This window comes from Anabrus simplex, chromosome 1, assembly GCF_040414725.1.
Source record: "Anabrus simplex isolate iqAnaSimp1 chromosome 1, ASM4041472v1, whole genome shotgun sequence".
NCBI classification, from domain to species: Eukaryota; Metazoa; Arthropoda; class Insecta; order Orthoptera; family Tettigoniidae; genus Anabrus; species Anabrus simplex.
Window position 1 is genome coordinate 864,555,452 of NC_090265.1, and position 17,550 is coordinate 864,573,001.

At 39.9% G+C, this 17,550-nt stretch overlaps 1 long non-coding RNA gene across 1 annotated transcript in view; it reads right to left on the minus strand.

Annotated features, from left to right (window-relative positions):
• The window catches only part of LOC137496988 (uncharacterized), a 44,169-nt gene extending 34,508 nt beyond the window's left edge, over window positions 1–9,661 (minus strand). The window contains exon 1 of the long non-coding RNA XR_011017569.1: window positions 9,026–9,661. This is a non-coding gene — a long non-coding RNA (uncharacterized lncRNA). The remainder of the gene's footprint in view (window positions 1–9,025) is intronic.
• Between the last annotated feature and the right edge of the window lie 7,889 nt (window positions 9,662–17,550).

Here is a 17,550-nt window from a genome sequence, read left to right on the forward strand (position 1 = left end):
CAGACGACTTTACGAGGGGTATGGTGATCGGGCTGAGAAGGGCAGGTTGGTCGCTTCGTCAAATCGCAGCCGATACCCATAGGGATGTGTCCACGGTGCAGCGCCTGTGGCGAAGATGGTTGGCGCAGGGACATGTGGCACGTGCGAGGGGTCCAGGCGCAGCCCGAGTGACGTCAGCACGCGAGGATCGGCGCATCCGCCGCCAAGCGGTGGCAGCCCCGCACGCCACGTCAACCGCCATTCTTCCATTCTTCAGCATGTGCAAGACACCCTGGCTGTTCCAATATCGACCAGAACAATTTCCCGTCGATTGGTTGAAGGAGGCCTGCACTCCCGGCGTACGCTCAGAAGACTACCATTGACTCCACAGCATAGACGTGCACGCCTGGCATGGTGCCGGGCTAGAGCGACTTGGATGAGGGAATGGCGGAACGTCGTGTTCTCCGATGAGTCACGCTTCTGTTCTGTCAGTGATAGTCACCGCAGACGAGTGTGGCGTCGGCGTGGAGAAAGGTCAAATCCGGCAGTAACTGTGGAGCGCCCTACCGCTAGACAACGCGGCATCATGGTTTGGGGCGCTATTGCGTATGATTCCACGTCACCTCTAGTGCGTATTCAAGGCACGTTAAATGCCCACCGCTACGTGCAGCATGTGCTGCGGCCGGTGGCACTCCCGTACTTTCAGGGGCTGCCCAATGCTCTGTTTCAGCAGGATAATGCCCGCCCACACACTGCTCGCATCTCCCAACAGGCTCTACGAGGTGTACAGATGCTTCCGTGGCCAGCGTACTCTCCGGATCTCTCACCAATCGAACACGTGTGGGATCTCATTGGACGCCGTTTGCAAACTCTGCCCCAGCCTCGTACGGACGACCAACTGTGGCAAATGGTTGACAGAGAATGGAGAACGATTCCTCAGGACACCATCCGCACTCTTATTGACCCTGTACCTCGACGTGTTTCTGCGTGCATCGCCGCTCGCGGTGGTCCTACATCCTACTGAGTCGATGCCGTGCGCATTGTGTAACCTGCATATCGGTTTGAAATAAACATCAGTTATTCGTCCGTGCCGTCTCTGTTTTTTCCCCAACTTTCATCCCTTTCGAACCACTCCTTCTTGGTGTTGCATTTGCTCTGTCAGTCAGTGTATTATGAGTTTTTAAGTGTCGGATCATCCCAGAAGTATTCCTGCTGACGTAATTTGCTTCTTTTGAATGAACAACACAGCGGGCTGTGCTATGTGGCATCTCTTCAAGATAACCGACATCCACGACTTACGTTGCATTTCGGACATCGTCTTCAAGTTGTCGCGTACAACTAGACACAATTACACATTGCACTGTCATATACCGAAGTACCTAATTATTATTATTAACACATACATTGCAAATGGGAAATATCCCGGTGGCAATGGTCACTTACAGTAGTGTAATAATAACCAGCATACTGATGTGGGCAAGTTTTCCTTCGTAAACAGGACCATAAGAGACTGGAATAAATTACCTGCAGCAGTCTTTGATAGATTCTCTTCCGGTATCAAATCATTTAAGATGATGATTAGTGCCAGTGCGAAGTGAAAAATATAAGCTGTAAACGACGGACACTGAATTTGTGATTTTCTGCTGGATGTAGAATGTTAAACTAGTAGTAGGCCTATTTCTTCTAATATTTTCTCTCCATGGAATTACTTGTTGTGCTCTTGTTGTTGTAGTTGTTGGGTAGTCATGTTTTAACTTTAATATCACTTGTAGTGTTAAGCTAGTAGTAAGTTCAACCTATAGTAATGTAAGCCATAGTGTTAAGTAATTGAAATACTTAAGTTGTGTGTGAATTTGTGTATAATGAAGCTGGATTTAGAAAGTTAAACTAGTAGTATTTCTTGTCATATTTTCTTTCGTTGTTGTTATAGTCGTAGGGTAATGATGGTTTAACTTCACTTTATTATCACTTGTAATGTTAAGTTAGTAGAAAGCTCAACCTGCAGTATTGTAAGCGGAAATACTGAATTTGTTTATGATGATGCTGGATTTTGATCCATGGAATTGCTTGTGATACTCTTGTTGTTGCTGTTGTTGTTGGATAATTATGCTAACTTTATATATGACGCGATTACTCTATAAATTGTAAGGAATTATTTCCTTCGTCGCCAAAATATCGGTAAACACAAGCAGTAGTCATAATATGATATTAAATGTGAAGTCTGATAACGATGTACACCTACCTATCGAAAGAATTGGAGCAAACTCAAGCATTTTAGAGAATACATTCCACTCATGCGTAATGGTGGTTGCATATGCAGCAGGGCGCATCTTGCCTCGTCTCGAGTTCGAATAATGCACGCCTCTAGTACCATAGATTTAGTAAATAATACACTACAGGTAGCATTGGCGCCACCGTCTACGAGATAATCACTGTAGAGAGCGGAGCATATTGCAATCGCAGCTGTTTGGCAAAAAGCTCACTCCGCCGTACTCATCAATGTAAATTGGGGACTTTTAAAACTGTGGATATAGATACGGTTTAAATTTCTTACATGTAAACATTCTCAGATACTACAGTATATTTGCGATGCTTCTCTCCAGTAAAAAATAAAGCCCTAAAAGCATAAATACAGGAGAAATGCGTGATAAAAGAGGACGGTGTTCAGTTGCAGTTAAGTATACAAAATCAATTTGCTGTTCATATTAAGTCTTCTAACAACATACGTTTAGGAGGGCACGTATATTTCGCTATCCTTTGTGTAAATGGTCAGGAATTTGGTATAATTCTGCTCAATGACTGAAAATGTCCTCTCTCGTACGAAGCGGATGAGTTTTTAGGCCTGAAAGCATTGGCGAGATTTTGGTGTAAAGTAGACAAAATATTGTCATCGCCGGTTTAGACGCTGGCTTTCTGACCCCAGGTTGGCAGGTTCGAGCCTGATTCAGTACGGTTATACTTGAAGATGCTCAAATATGTCAGCCTCTTGTAGATACATTTATCGGAACATGACATAATTCACATAGGAAAAAATTCCGACACCTCAGCGTCTCTGAAAACCGCGAATGCAGTTAGTGGGACGTAAATCCATTATTATTATTATTATTATTATTATTATTATTATTATTATTATTATCATCATTATCGATGTTTTCTAAATGCGATTACAAGTGGAAATATGACACTCGCTTGTGGTTTCAGCCTATTACGGAGTTTTTATTTAGCTTTTCCTGAAATGTATGATTTGCTTTAAGATTTAAGTTGTAAAATGATTTCTGTTAATGGAAAGAGGAAGTGGTAAATTATATGATTGAAGAGAACTGAAAAAATACAATAATTTTTACAATTTGCTTTACATCGCACCGGCACAGATGGGCCTTATGGCGACGATGGAATAGGAAAGAGTTAGAGTGGGAAGGAAGCGCACATGGGCTTAAATGAGGTGCATCCCCAGCATTTGCCTGGTGTGAAAATGGGAAACCACGGAAAACCATCTTCAGTGCTGCCGACAGCGGGGTTTTAACCCACTATTTTCCGAAAGCAAGCTGACAGCTGCGTGGCCCTAACCGCATTGCCAACTCACTCGGTCAATAATTTACATATTATGGTTGTATATAGTCATATATGCCACTTAAGGGAATAATATTCACGAAAGTAAAGGACTCAGATGTTCACACGGTGTTGCACATTTAGGCTCTAAATTTTAAAGTCTGGTAAGGTATGAATGGGGACTGCTACACGTACTGTACGAAGGGAAAGCAACAAACTGTATATACAGAAAATATATTCATTAGCTTTTAATACTATAAATACACACAGAAACTGAAAAACGGAGCACAATTCCAGGCTATCATGCACAACTTTTCTTATTTTCTTTTTTGTACCGACACACATAGGTCTTACGGCGACTATGGGACAGGAAACGACCGTGGCCCTAATTAAGGTGTAAAAATTGGAAACCATCTTCAGGGCTGCCGGCAGTGGGGTTCAAACATACTATCTCCTGAATGCAAGCTGACAGCTACATGACCTAAAGCCTGCAGCCACTCCCTCGGTATCATGACGATGATGATGATGCTTGTTGTTTTAAGGGGCCTAACATCGAAGGTCATCGGCCCCTCTCGGTACCATGCACATGATTTTTCTGCATATTTGCTTTCAAAGGCATGGCCATTCAGTGAAAGGATGTCATCCAACTTTAATTACAGTCTTCAAGAAAAGATCCAAAGAATCTCATTCACGCCGACAAGGGAATCAGTCGCGAAGTCAGCCCAAGTAGGACAATTCACATGACAATAAGTGTCACGCAAAGTACTATTTTATACGCACGGAAATGAATTTCAAGGAAACATACCTGTGAAATGATACGCCACTGCCCTTTATGAACCTCTCTATGCAGCCATAAGCTGCACAGGAGACTGGCATTTTCTTTCAGAGAAGTATATACTGTACTTCAATTTATCGGGAAGCTCCAGTAGTGACAGTGCCAAACAATCCAGCCTTTGCCAAACAGCGTGCTCGTTCAACTTCGCACGCGACTGCAGCGCCAATGCTACCTCTAGTGTATAATGTACTTGTTTTTTTTTTTTTTTTTGCTATTTTGCTTTACGTCGCACCGACGCAGATAGGTCTTATGGCGACGATGGGACAGGAAAGGCCTAGGAATGGGAAGGAAGTGGCCGTGGTCTTAATTAAGGTACAGCCCCAGCATTTCCCTGGTGTGAAAATGGGAAACCACGGAAAACCATCTTCAGGGCTGCGGACAGTGGGATTCGAACCCACTATCTCCCGGATGCGAGCTCACAGCTGCGCGCTTCTAACCGCACGACCAACTCGCCCGGTTGTATAATATACTAACTCTATGTCTACAGTACTGTATTCAGGAAGGTGCACCTACAGTAGCCGTCAGTTTCTGTACTTAGCCTATTCATTCGTGTACTGACCACTGCATACAATGCCAGAATGCGTATCCTTTATAATTATGTTATACTGCGTCAAAATAGACCCCGGTAGAAATGAACGCCCTAGTCGCTTGTTGACACGTATTTACGAAATGGAGAGGGCCCGTGGTTGACTATTCGCATAGTCGGCACAAACAACATTCAGCTTTGACTACGACACGCTGCTCGCCGCACAATTCGGGGACAACGCTCTCGAGATCTCTCGCAATTTCTCGCGAGAAATAGTGCCTGCGCTAGTCTCGAAAAATCCCGAGAAATCTCGAGACCTAGTCTCAGACTGCCCATCACTACATGAACCCGAGCTCCGCTTGCGAAACAGTGTCTTACCAGTGGTAGACGCCTGCAGATTCCTGAGTCTCCATTTTGATAAGAGACTAACGTGGCAGCCACACAGCCGTCAGTTGAAGGTTGCCTGCATGAAGAGACATAACAAGCTTAAGTTTCTCAGCGGCACTTCGTGGGGGGCAGACCGTGCGGTGCCGCTACGTTTTTACACGGCCACGGTCCTCTCCCGAATGGACTATGGTAGTGCGGCTTATGGCTCAGCATCAGAATCTATGCTGAGCCTTTTAGACAGTATTCACCATAGTGGAGTTAGACTGGCTACGGGAGCTTCCCCTACTAGCCCCGTTCCCAACCTACTCGCTGAAGTGGGAGTTCCATCTTTACGAATAAGGAGGCAACAGTTACTCCTCACGTACGCTGCCAAAATTCGTGAAGTGCCACTACGTACAAACTACAAATGCGTATTTAGTACCCAATACAACCAGAGGTACCAAGACCGGCCGGTCGGGTTTCGAATTAATAGCTTGTGTCGTGATTTAAATATAGATATCGGTCGTTGTCTTGAACAAACTTTTAGGGAAGTTTCTCCGTGGTTAGTTCCGTGACCGGAAATAGGTCTAGATCTATTCCGTGGACCCAAGGTGAACACGGATTCCTCCGTTTATCGGAGGTATTCCAGGACTTCGTTCACCAGTATGTGGCCGCGAATCATGTCTTCACGGATGATTTTAAAATCGGAGAAAATGTTGGTTGCTCTTTCGTCACCGATGATATGAGCACGAAGACCTCGCTTCCTAGTGTACCTATGTAGCATGCATACTGCGGAGCTTTACGCCATCTTAGAAGCTCTGCAGTTTGGACTGGGAGACGAAAAAACATTTTCTTATGTGTACCGGCTCGTTAAGTTCTCTGCAGAGTATTGAAACTTGTTTCTCGCAACACCTACTGGTGCCAGGTTAAGTGGTGCTGGCACCAGAATCACTTTCGCGTGGCTTCCAAGCGACGTTGGGATTGCGGGAAATGAACTTAAGGGATGAAGCTGCAAAGGAAACGGTACGTTTACCTCCAAGACCTATGAATGTACCTGCTAAAGATATTTATTCTCTGCTACGTAGAACCATCTTGGCGTCCTGAGAATCGGAGTGGCTAGCTATCCGAGCTCCCAACAAGCTGAGAGCAATTAAGAAGACAACCACTGTGTGGCGGTCCTCTCTCCGGCCTTCACGGAGAGAGGCCATCAGTAGATGTATAATGCCGATACGAGCGCACTTCTGAAACCCATATGTTTTTATATGGGAAAATGCTATAGCGATAGAATGTCGTACCGTATGCTTCTATATTTTTCTCCCATGTTGACGGAATGCGCACGGCTTTTAATTAGTTTTCCATTTCCAAGAATTAGTTAGCCTGCCCCTCTGTATATTTTTGTACTGAAAAACCAGAAATTATATAAACCCCCTGTCCCCCGTATAAAACCGACATTTTAAAAGTATTATTTTTCCTAAGAAAAAACAGTGTTTATTTTACTTTTGTTAAAACTGGGGCAGACCCCATGCAGACGAATAGCGCTTTTTTTTGGGCGTCTTTCCTAAGAAAAGCAGTAGTTTTTTACACCAATTATTTTTCAAACATGGGAAAACAGTGGTTTTTACCCTTAATATTTTGGAAAATTGGGGCAAGTCCCCAAACTGTATAAATTATTTTCCCAGTAGAAGAAGAGAAAAATATTTTAATAATATGTATTTATAAAATGGCGGACCTGCACAGTATGAAAACTGATGAGCTAAGAGAAATAGCCGGCAGTTAAAAGGATATGCAAAGTTGAGTCGGGCCAAATTAATAAGTCTCATCTATCCTAGCGTTCCTTTTCATTTCGCTAACGAAATAGTTGGTGAACCGGAAGAAGAAGTTGAATTTTGTGAGACTTGTACGACTTGGAGTAAACTTAGCTACCGTTGCTATTTTTGTTCTCCAGCTGCGAAAAATCCTCACATCAACTTTTCATCAAATAAGTACTTCAGATATGGTACTATATCCCAACCAATTGTCTTCAGTATATCCCCAGAAATCTTATAAGTTCCAGCTGCTTTTCCAATTTTTAACTTTTGTATCTTACTGTAAATGTCATTGCTGTCATAGGTACATTTTAATACTTCTTTAGTATTAGTCACCTCCTCTATCTGGACATTATCCTTGTAACCAACAATCTTTACATACTGCTGACTGAATACTTCTGCCTTTTGAAGATCCTCGCATATACACTTCCCTTGTTCATTAATGATTCCTGGAATATCCTCTTTGGAACCTGTTTCTGCCTGAATGTACCTATACATACTCTTCCATTTTTCACTAAAATTTGTTCGACTGCCAATTATGCTTGCCATCAGTGTTGCCAACTTATATTTTCAAGATCCGCTACATACTACTAAAAATCCGCTAAAATTCCGCCAAGAAATTCGATCTCAAATAATGAGCAATAATAATACTAATAATAATAATAATAATAATAATAATAATAATAGACTAATAATAATAATAATAATAATAATAATAATAATAATAATAATAATATGGCGTATGGCTTTTAGTGCCGGGAGTGTCCGAGGACATGTTCAGCTCGCCAGATGCAGGTCTTTTGATTTGACTCCCGTAGGCGACCTGCGCGTCGTGATGAAGATGACGCATACACCCAGCGAAATTAACCAATGATGGTTAAAATTATCGACCCTGCCGAGAATCGAACCCGGGACCCCTGTGACCAAAGGCCAGCACGCTAACCATTTAGCCATGGAGCCAGAAATAATAATAATAATAATAATAATAATAATAATAATAATAATAATAATAATAATAATAATAATAATAATAATAATAATAATAATAATAATAAAGTAAATGTCTGCATTCATCTGATCTGCGAGTTTTACTGGGATTAACCCCCTGCCTGCGAGCCGGCGAGCTAAAACTTGTAGGCGTTTTAGTGCCGGGGCAAACTAGGTGAATCCCCTACCTCAAGGGCCACACACAGAACAGACCAGTTCATTAAACGGTCTTCCTTCATAGCATAAATATAAATGCTACTCTCTCACAGTTTCATTATCTGTCGTCATTCGTCAGCTTAGAGATAAGTACCCTTTCCCCACGCATTACAAATTTATGATAACATGATCTCATAACATCAAATCCATATAACATGTTTTCCTCATATGACTGCTATATGATTTTTCACGAGAGTTTAATCCTGATGTAAACAAGGCATGTCCACGCCTCAGCCAAAGAAAGAGTTGTGGTTCGCTGAGCGTGTAGTACCGACCTCCGCCCCGTCAACGTCTCGTATTCGGACATATAGTGCTGCGCATATGACCTAAAATAGACGAGGAACAATTTTTTGAGCTATGTGAAACTAAACGGAGGGGTTTGAAGGGAGATCTACTGCTGAAGATTAGGGCCTACGTTATTTATTTATTCATTCATTCATTCATTCATTTCTGAATATTAAAGAAAGCTATCGTAGGCTAGAGCACAAAATTACACACGTAGGAAGGTTTATCTTAGGACAGCTGTTTGAAATGTCCGCCCGGTAGACTGTAACCTAATAGAATACCAACTTTCGAGTTGAAATGTATATCTCTTATCTTGTAGAGTTCCTATCCTGATAGAGCATATAGCATGATTGGACATGTCAGACGGAACTGTTGATAATTCTGTAACAACATCCATCGGAAAGAAACAACTCAAAAAGACAAGAAACACAGACAGTTGCGGTGTTAACAAAGTCCATGCATACTGTATATGCTTACCTTTTTTAGTCGTCCTGCAGGGGCTGAATTCCTTCCATATCACACGATGTATCTCCTCCATTCTCGTTACTGTTACTGTCTGATGAGTCGCTACTACTCTGGCCGCTATCATTGATGATACATCTCGACAATTTCATCTGTTAGGCCATCTAGCTCCTACATCTGGTCCTCTTTCGTTGCGTTTCTAATGCAGTCCTTCCAGTTATCTGCTGTCAAATTTTCAAGGGCTGTGCAAAGTAGAGCTCGTACGTAAAGTAGGTGGTCCATTCGGAAAAAAGAATTCATGATTTTTCTTTCTAATACCGCTTTTGACGATATCGTCGTACGTCTCAACTCTTTGAGGTCGTTTACGTTCCTTTCCCGGCGTTGTTAATTTCCCTGTCTTTCTAAACTGTGTCCGCAAGTTATGAACCGACCTAGCCGACACACCACACAACTCTGCACTTAGTTTCTCTACCTCTCTTACGGCTAAACCAGGATTCTGTTCACTTATTAAAAGCATTCACAACGTACTGCCTATGGACACTTCTGAGCGGTTTTCCTCTTTTGTGCTTCACTACACGCGATGGTCCTACGTCAAGCTCCATTTCTCTCACTATGAATACTGACACTGACAGCTGCTGCAAGATGCAACACCTTATCTCCACACTGAGCAGCTTGGGACTTTCCCTCACTATGAGAAGACTTTCTGCATTACACCACGCCTTCTGCCTTCATATCTCGTTATATAATCACTGTTTTATTTAAAAAAAACATATGGATATATACTGTTATATATGACAACCATATTTTAATTTGATTACGTACTCTTTCAGACTATCTAAATGTAATAAACTAAGATAAAATTAAATTAATGCGACGTACTAATTTTCTTTGAGCTCGCATACAGTCGAGTGAGTGCGACGGTTGCTTCTCCAATCAACTACCTATATATCCACGTGCAAAGCCAAGGTGCTCCGCCTATTTGTTTACATCAGGATTAAACTCTCGTGAAAAATCATATAGCTCCTGACAAGAAATACGGAATAGCTCAGAGACAGACTGGAGTACAAATTTAAAAAGACGTAAAATGGATAAAACACTAAATGCCGCTATAATAAATATAGAATTCCGCCAAAAAATCCGCTGTCCGCTAAATGATACATTTCTCTGCCGACAGACTTCTAATTCCGCCAAATTTAGCGGGAAATCCGCTAAGTTGGCAACACTACTTGCCATCATGTTATCCTTAGCTGACTTTTTTGCTAGATTCAATTTCCTAGTAAGTTCCTTCAATTTATCCTTGCTTCCACAGCCATTTCTAATTCTACTTCTTTCCAACCTGCACCTCCTTCTTAGTCTCTTTACTTCTCTGTTATAATATAGACGAACTTATTATTTTCAATATCCATAATTTGTTCCATTTATTTAGAAAATTTTTGAAGTGACTTTATACACCTACTAAAAATCCTCTATCGGAATTCCAGGCAAGATGCTTATCCCGCCTGAAACACTTATTTCGTGTTAGATGGCCACTCTTAAATTTTTAGGGTCCGGCGTCATAATCCCTGAAATATATTTCGTAGGGTATAGTATTCTCTAATTTTCCAGGCAGAGTATACTCTCTTACACCCTGATATTCAGCGACGGATGGTGATCAGTCACTAGATTTGATACTCTATAGTTTCAGTGTTAGATACTATTCGGTAGCCACTCATTTTTTGTCTTATAAATGGAAAAAACCTTATATGGTTATCTGCCCCTTGTGCAACCAAGAAAAAGAAATTCACAAAGAAATTAAAGTAACTAAGCAAAATTTACCTTCGAAAGCGTTGAGTGTATAAAAAGAAAGCAAAAGTAATATAGATAACATCATTTAGAACACACAAAGAGATTCGAACAAGACTGGAAGAAAAAAACATTTACTTGTCCACAGTGCGAAAAAGAAGTTAGAAATAGCAACAGATATATTCACAAATGCGGTTATCGACCTCCAAGAGAAAAACGGTGTTTGAATTGCACCAGTATTTGCAAAGAGTGCTCGAAAGCCTACTACCAAAATATAAAGCAAAATTAGCTGAGAAAGTTGAATGCGTCTGTACGAAAATTGTTTCCAGTTGTAGTTTGAAAAGCTATCTGAAACTACCTTATCATGAAAAAAATATTGCATAAATAATTTTACTAAAATCCTTTCCCAAATTTTATTTCTAGTAAATTGAGAACTTGAACAACCTCAGTATAGTACAGTTGAGAGCTCAAACTGAGAATTTGGGGCGTCGAGGCTACTCTAAGGTTAATAAATCTCAACTTATTAATCTCATCGATAATAATAAAGCGGGACCTCTGAATAGAGTTGTAAATAACGCACCTACTCTGAAAAACCTTATACATATTTGCAAATCTAGAGGTATCAAGGGTTATAGTAGACTAAAATAAGAAAAACTTTTCGAGCTTATTGAAAATAATTACAGGCAAGCGACTGAAGAATTACCATTCCGAGATGTTCAAGAAGATCTATATACTCCAGAACCGGCACCTTTAAAATATGTTTTTTCTTATTCTACTGGATTATTTGAAAAATAAAGGCGCAGAAGAAGAACTCACAAATATGAAAATGAGTTAGTTTTAAGGAGGCAAGCAAATGAAAGTTTGCCGTTTCGTGACGTAGATGCTAGTGAAATAATTTATACTCCAGAGCGAACACCTATAAAAGATGCTTTGCCTTATTCTACTGGAGTATTTGGAAAACAAAGGAAGAGAAGAACGCACAGTAATTATGAAACTGAAAGAGCGTTTCAAAGTCGGTTACAGACATTCAACTTTGAAAATGGTTTAAATATTCTAGATCCTAATCACTTTATGACATCGGTAAAGCCTTCTGTAGTTCAAACAGTAAAAGACAGTCTTCGAATGCATCGTGGTTTACGAGTGAACATGTTGCTATTTTGTGAGTATGAAAGACAATCTACCGAACAGCGTCGGTTCCAGTCCTACAACTATACAGTCACGAATAATGTAGATCTTGGAAAATTCTATCCAGTTCGAAAGAGACAAATAATTGCGCGAATGGAGGAGTTTGCAGCTCACCCTCGCGGTGGCTCTGACTGGGTTCTAGATAGAGTCATTGGCTTGCAGTTGGCTCTAAATAGATACAATCCGCTTCACGCGGCATCCTGTATAGAATTGCCAGATGTGATTTAAAATATACAGGATGTAATTAATGTCATAAATAAAGATCAAAAATGTTTCTTTCTCTATATCAAATCTGCATTATTCCCAGCAAAAAACCACACAGAGAGTTTAAAAATATGAAGGTAAAATTCCTGAGCTGGAACAGGTAATAGATAAATACGGCTATCCGACGAAAATTGATGACATCCCTAGAATTGAACGCGAACCTGATTTATCCATTAATGTGTACGCTTACGAAGATAATGATAAAGACTGCAAAATATATCCCTTAAAGAGTACAAAGAAAAAATTAAAGACTCACATTAATGTGTTCTACACGAAAAATAAAGTCAACTCGCACTACTGTTGGATTAAAAATTTATCTCGATTAGTTTCCGATCAGAAAAATAACCATCAACACAAGATGTTTATATGTGATATGTGCTTGCAGCATCATTTCAATTCACAAAAAAAACTAAGCGCCCATGAAAATGACTGTTCAGCCAATGAGGCAGTTAGAGTTGAAATTCCAAAGAAAAGTGAACAAATACAATTTCAAAATTACCAGCGCACTATGAATGTTCCGTTTACAACCTATTCAGATTTTGAAACCTTGTTAAAAAATACTAGGCTGTAGAACAGACCCAAAATTTATAAACAAATATGAATTGATGAAAAAATACTGAGTACTAACGGAACAAGACATAGATTCAGGAATGTACAAATAAATACTTCGAGAAAGATATCATCTAAGAGATGAACAACTCAACAACGTTGAACTAAAATTAAAGAGCATGTCTTACACAATGAAGTACCAAAAAGATGAGGCTTCCGGCTTTTGTTACTATATCAAGTCTAGCTATGGCGATTACAAAGCACCTGTAGTTTACCGAGGTCCAAATCCCCATTAAAAATTTGTAGAATTAATTAAAAAGGAAGTTGAAACAATTGGTTTTCTGTATACGCAAATAGAGCCAATGAAGCCTTTAACGCCGCAAGAACAATCCTTGTATGCGAAATCTAAAAGGTGCACCTTATGTGAATCTCTATACACAGACAAGAATAAAAAAGTAAACCACCACGATCACTTTACAGGTCAATTTATAGCTCCTTTGTGCAATAACTGCAACAAATTTCTTCGTAAACTCACATTTATACCCATTTACTTCCATAATCTAGCTGGATACGATGATCGCTTATTCGTCAAGCAACTCGGTTACGACGACAAGAGACTTGATCTCATAGCGAACAATGAAGAGAAATCATCACCTTTGGAAAACAAACAAATAACTTAAAAATGAGATTTATTGATACATTCAAACTTATGGCATCAAGCTTGGATAAATTACCATAGAATTTATCGAAAGATCAAATGGTCATCATTAAAAAGTTCTTTCCCATAGACCAAGTAGATTTGGAATCTCGGAAGGGCGTTTTCCCACACGATTACACGGATAACAGGAGTAAATTTGACGAAACCCATCTATCACCCCCAAAAAGAATTCTACAGTCGATTAATTGAAGAATACATAAGCGATGAAGATTATGAACATGGAAAACTCGTCTGGGAAAAATCTGATATCCAAAACTTGGGCGAATATCATGACTTGTATCTTAAAACTGGTGTTTTGCTCCTAGCTGATGTATTTAAAAATTTTAGAGAAACCTATATGAAAGCGTACGAACTAGATCCGGCGTGGTATTTTACAGCACCAGGATAAGCCTGGGATGCCATGTTAAAAATTACCTAAATAAAATTAGACTTGCTGCATGACTACAACATGGTTCTCATGATTGAAATAGGAATTCGAGGTGGAATATCACAGTGTTGTAAAAGATATTAAAAACAAACAACAAATATCTAAAAGACTACAATCCCGATAATGAATCCAATTATTTGACCTATTAGGATGCTAACAATCTCTACAGATGGGCTATGTCTCAGTTGTTGCCTACTGGAAAATTTGAGTGGGTAGATGTCAAAGATGAAAATGACGGCAACTAACGATTTTGAAAAGGATTTCTACAAGTTAGTGAACAACAGTGATTTTGGAAAGGTGATGGAAACTATTCGAAACAGAGTTGACATAAAACTAGTCACTAATGGAGAAAATGTGAAAAGCTGGTGGCAAAACCAACTTTCAGGAAGAGAACATAATTCAATGAAGAGCTGGTCGCCATCCATACAAACAAGACAAAAATTAAGTTCAATAAGCCAATTTATGTAGGAATGAGCATTTTGGATATATGAAAAACACTTATGTACGACTTCCATTACCATGCCATGAAACCAAAATACGGCGACAATATTGAAGTATGCTATGGAAATACAGATTCCCTCTTTTATAACATAAGAACTGAAGATGTGTACGAAGATATGAAAACTATGATCGATCATTTTGACACAAGCGAGTATTCTGAAAGTGACATTTATCAAATGTCTCGCGTAAATGAAAACGTTTTAGGCAAAATGAAGGATGAATGAATCATTGAGGAATTTGTTGGTTTGAGATCAAAGATGTACGCCTTCAGAGTCTCTGGGAAAGAAGAGAAAAAGTCTAAGGGAATAAAAAATGTGTAGTTCACAAGAGGATTACAAAATTTGTTTATTCCGTAACAAAGAAGAATATCGAACCATGAATTTATTTAAAACCGAAAAACATGAGACTTATACCGTCAAAGTAAATAAAATTGCCCTGAGTCCGCATGACAACAAAAGAAAAATTCTAGAAGATAAAATAGATACGCTTCCGTGAGGTCACTATAGCCTGAATTGAATATACAATTTTTGTCCAAATGAATGGAACAAGTCGACTTCACCGAACAACTTAAATATAAACTTAATAAGTTCAATGAGTGGAATAGCTCTATACCGTTCACAAAATTAGTAGAGCTTAAAAAGAACAAACCTTACAGCATTTCCTCTGCATAAATTCTTGAAACCTCGATAGCTGCAGTCGCTTAAGTGCGGCCAGTATCCAGTATTCTGGAGATAGTAGGTTCGAACCCCACTGCCGGCAGCCCTGAAGATGGTTTTCCGTGGTTTTCCATTTTCACACCAGGCAAATGCTGGGGCTGTACCTTAAGTAAGGCCACGGCCGCTTCCTTCCCACTCCTAGCCCTTCCCTGTCCCATCGTCGCCATAAGACCTATCTGTGTCGGTGCGACGTAAAGCAAATAGCAAAAAAAAAAAAAAAAAAAAAAAATAAATCTTGAAACAGTTTACGGTTCAAAACTAGTAGTGACTTTGGACAATAAACACAAAGTTTTCTCCCCGACCGGTATTCGAAGCTATTTCTTGAAAATGAAAATAAACTACACTGCCTTACTAGTTTAAATATGATCTACAGAGGAAAAACACAAGCTAAGGATCACTTTGTCCATGTCATTGAATTTATTCCGTAGTAGCCGATGAATGAAGTTTAAATAATATGGAATTTTTAAAATCGTCCAGGAACAGTTGATATATAAGCAATCATGTAGTTACAGTCACCGGGATATGATTAAGCGCTTGGCAAAGAGTGAGAGCAATGATAATAATAATAATAAATATAAACAGCAGTGTGGAGCGATAAAATAATGTTTTTCACTGTCACAGTCACTTGCATACTAATCAATTAGCTCATTACCAAGCGTAGCTCTAGATAACCTTGATGTCAGCGCTATGAAATGAAATGGCGTATGGCTTTTAGTGCCGGGAGTGTTCGAGGACATGTTCGGCTCGCCAGGTGTAGGTCTTTTGATCTGACTCCCGTAGGCGACCTGCGCGTCATGATGAGGATGAAATGATGATGAAGACGACACATACAAACAGCCCCCGTCCAGAGAAGTTAACCAATGATGATTTCGTAACGTGACAGTATAGCGTGAACAGAATATTTGTCACGTTTGAACAAAGTGTCATGCCAAGGCAAGGAGACGAGACAAACTCAGCTCGTGTTCCGAATCGTATTTTCTTATCACTCGCAGCATTAAGTGCTACTGTACTCAAATAATCCAGCGCAAAAGCTAAGAGATATCGCCAGACTGAGTGCCATCCTCTAATTAAGATAACATTACTGAGGTCAACCATATAAATTAGCATGCGTCAGATAAAAGTAATTGCCGCTGTTTGGCTATTTCTCTCAGCTCATCAGTTTTCATACTGTGCAGGCCCGCCATTTAATAAATATATATATATATATTTTAAAGTATTTTTATCTTCCTCTACTGGGAATATAATTTATACAGTTTGGGGACTTGCCCCAATTTTGCAAAATATTTAGGACAAAAAACCACTGTTTTCCCCAGGTTTGAAAAGTAATTGGTGTAAAAAACTACTGTGTTTTCTTAGGAAAAACATCCTAAAAAGCGCTTCGTCTGCATGGGGTCTGCCCCAGTTTTAATAAATATTTGAAGTAAAATAAACACGGTTTTTTCTTAGGAAAAATAATACTTTAAACATGTCGGTTTTTTATACAGGGGACAGGGGGTTTATAAAATTTCTGCTTTTTCAGTACAAAATATACAGAGCGGCAGGCTAACCAATTCCTGGAAATGGAAAACTAATTAAAAGCCGTGCGCATTCCGTCAACATGGAAGAAAAATGTAGGAGCAAATACGGTACGACATTCTATGGCTATAGCATTTTCCCATATAAAAACATAGGGGTTTCAGAAGTGCGCTCGTATCGACATGCATCTACTGCCATCGTATTGTGTAGGCTGAGGATAGATCATGGACGATTTACGCACTCTTATTATCTCCTAAAGACAGAAGAGCCCCCAGTGTGTTCTTGTGGTGCCGACTTCACCGTGGCCCACATCCTCACAGAGTGCGCCGATCTCTCTTGACCTAAGATGGAGCCTCGGCCTGCAGGAAACACTCGAACGCATACTAGCCGATGACGCGACTACTGCTGATCTCGTCATCCGCTTTGTGTGCGACAGTGGATTAATCAAGGGAATGTAAATTACAAGTGTACTGTTACTCAGGGAACGCACGTTCCCTTTTGATTCACTAGTAATTTTTGGCCTAATTTAATAAGTTTTTGTTTTATTTTGAACTGCGCTTCCAAATTCCTTCGTTGAATACATAATTTTATTTTAAAGTTATTTTCCACTAATTTGTTCAGAGAGGATGATTACCTAGTTGTACTTCCTCTTAAAACAAAAATCACCACTACCACTCCTTTAGTCTACTATTTTTCTCGATCTTCTGTCGCCCTATAGGTCATTTTCCATTTACCATAGTTAAGGTATAATGTGGGATAAAACACGTTCCTCGACAACAGCATTTGATCAAGCTTTGACTGTACTACATAAGCCTTGCAAACCCAATACCATCGACATGCACAAGAACGAGTGTTACCAAGCAAGTTAGCTATGCAGTTTGGG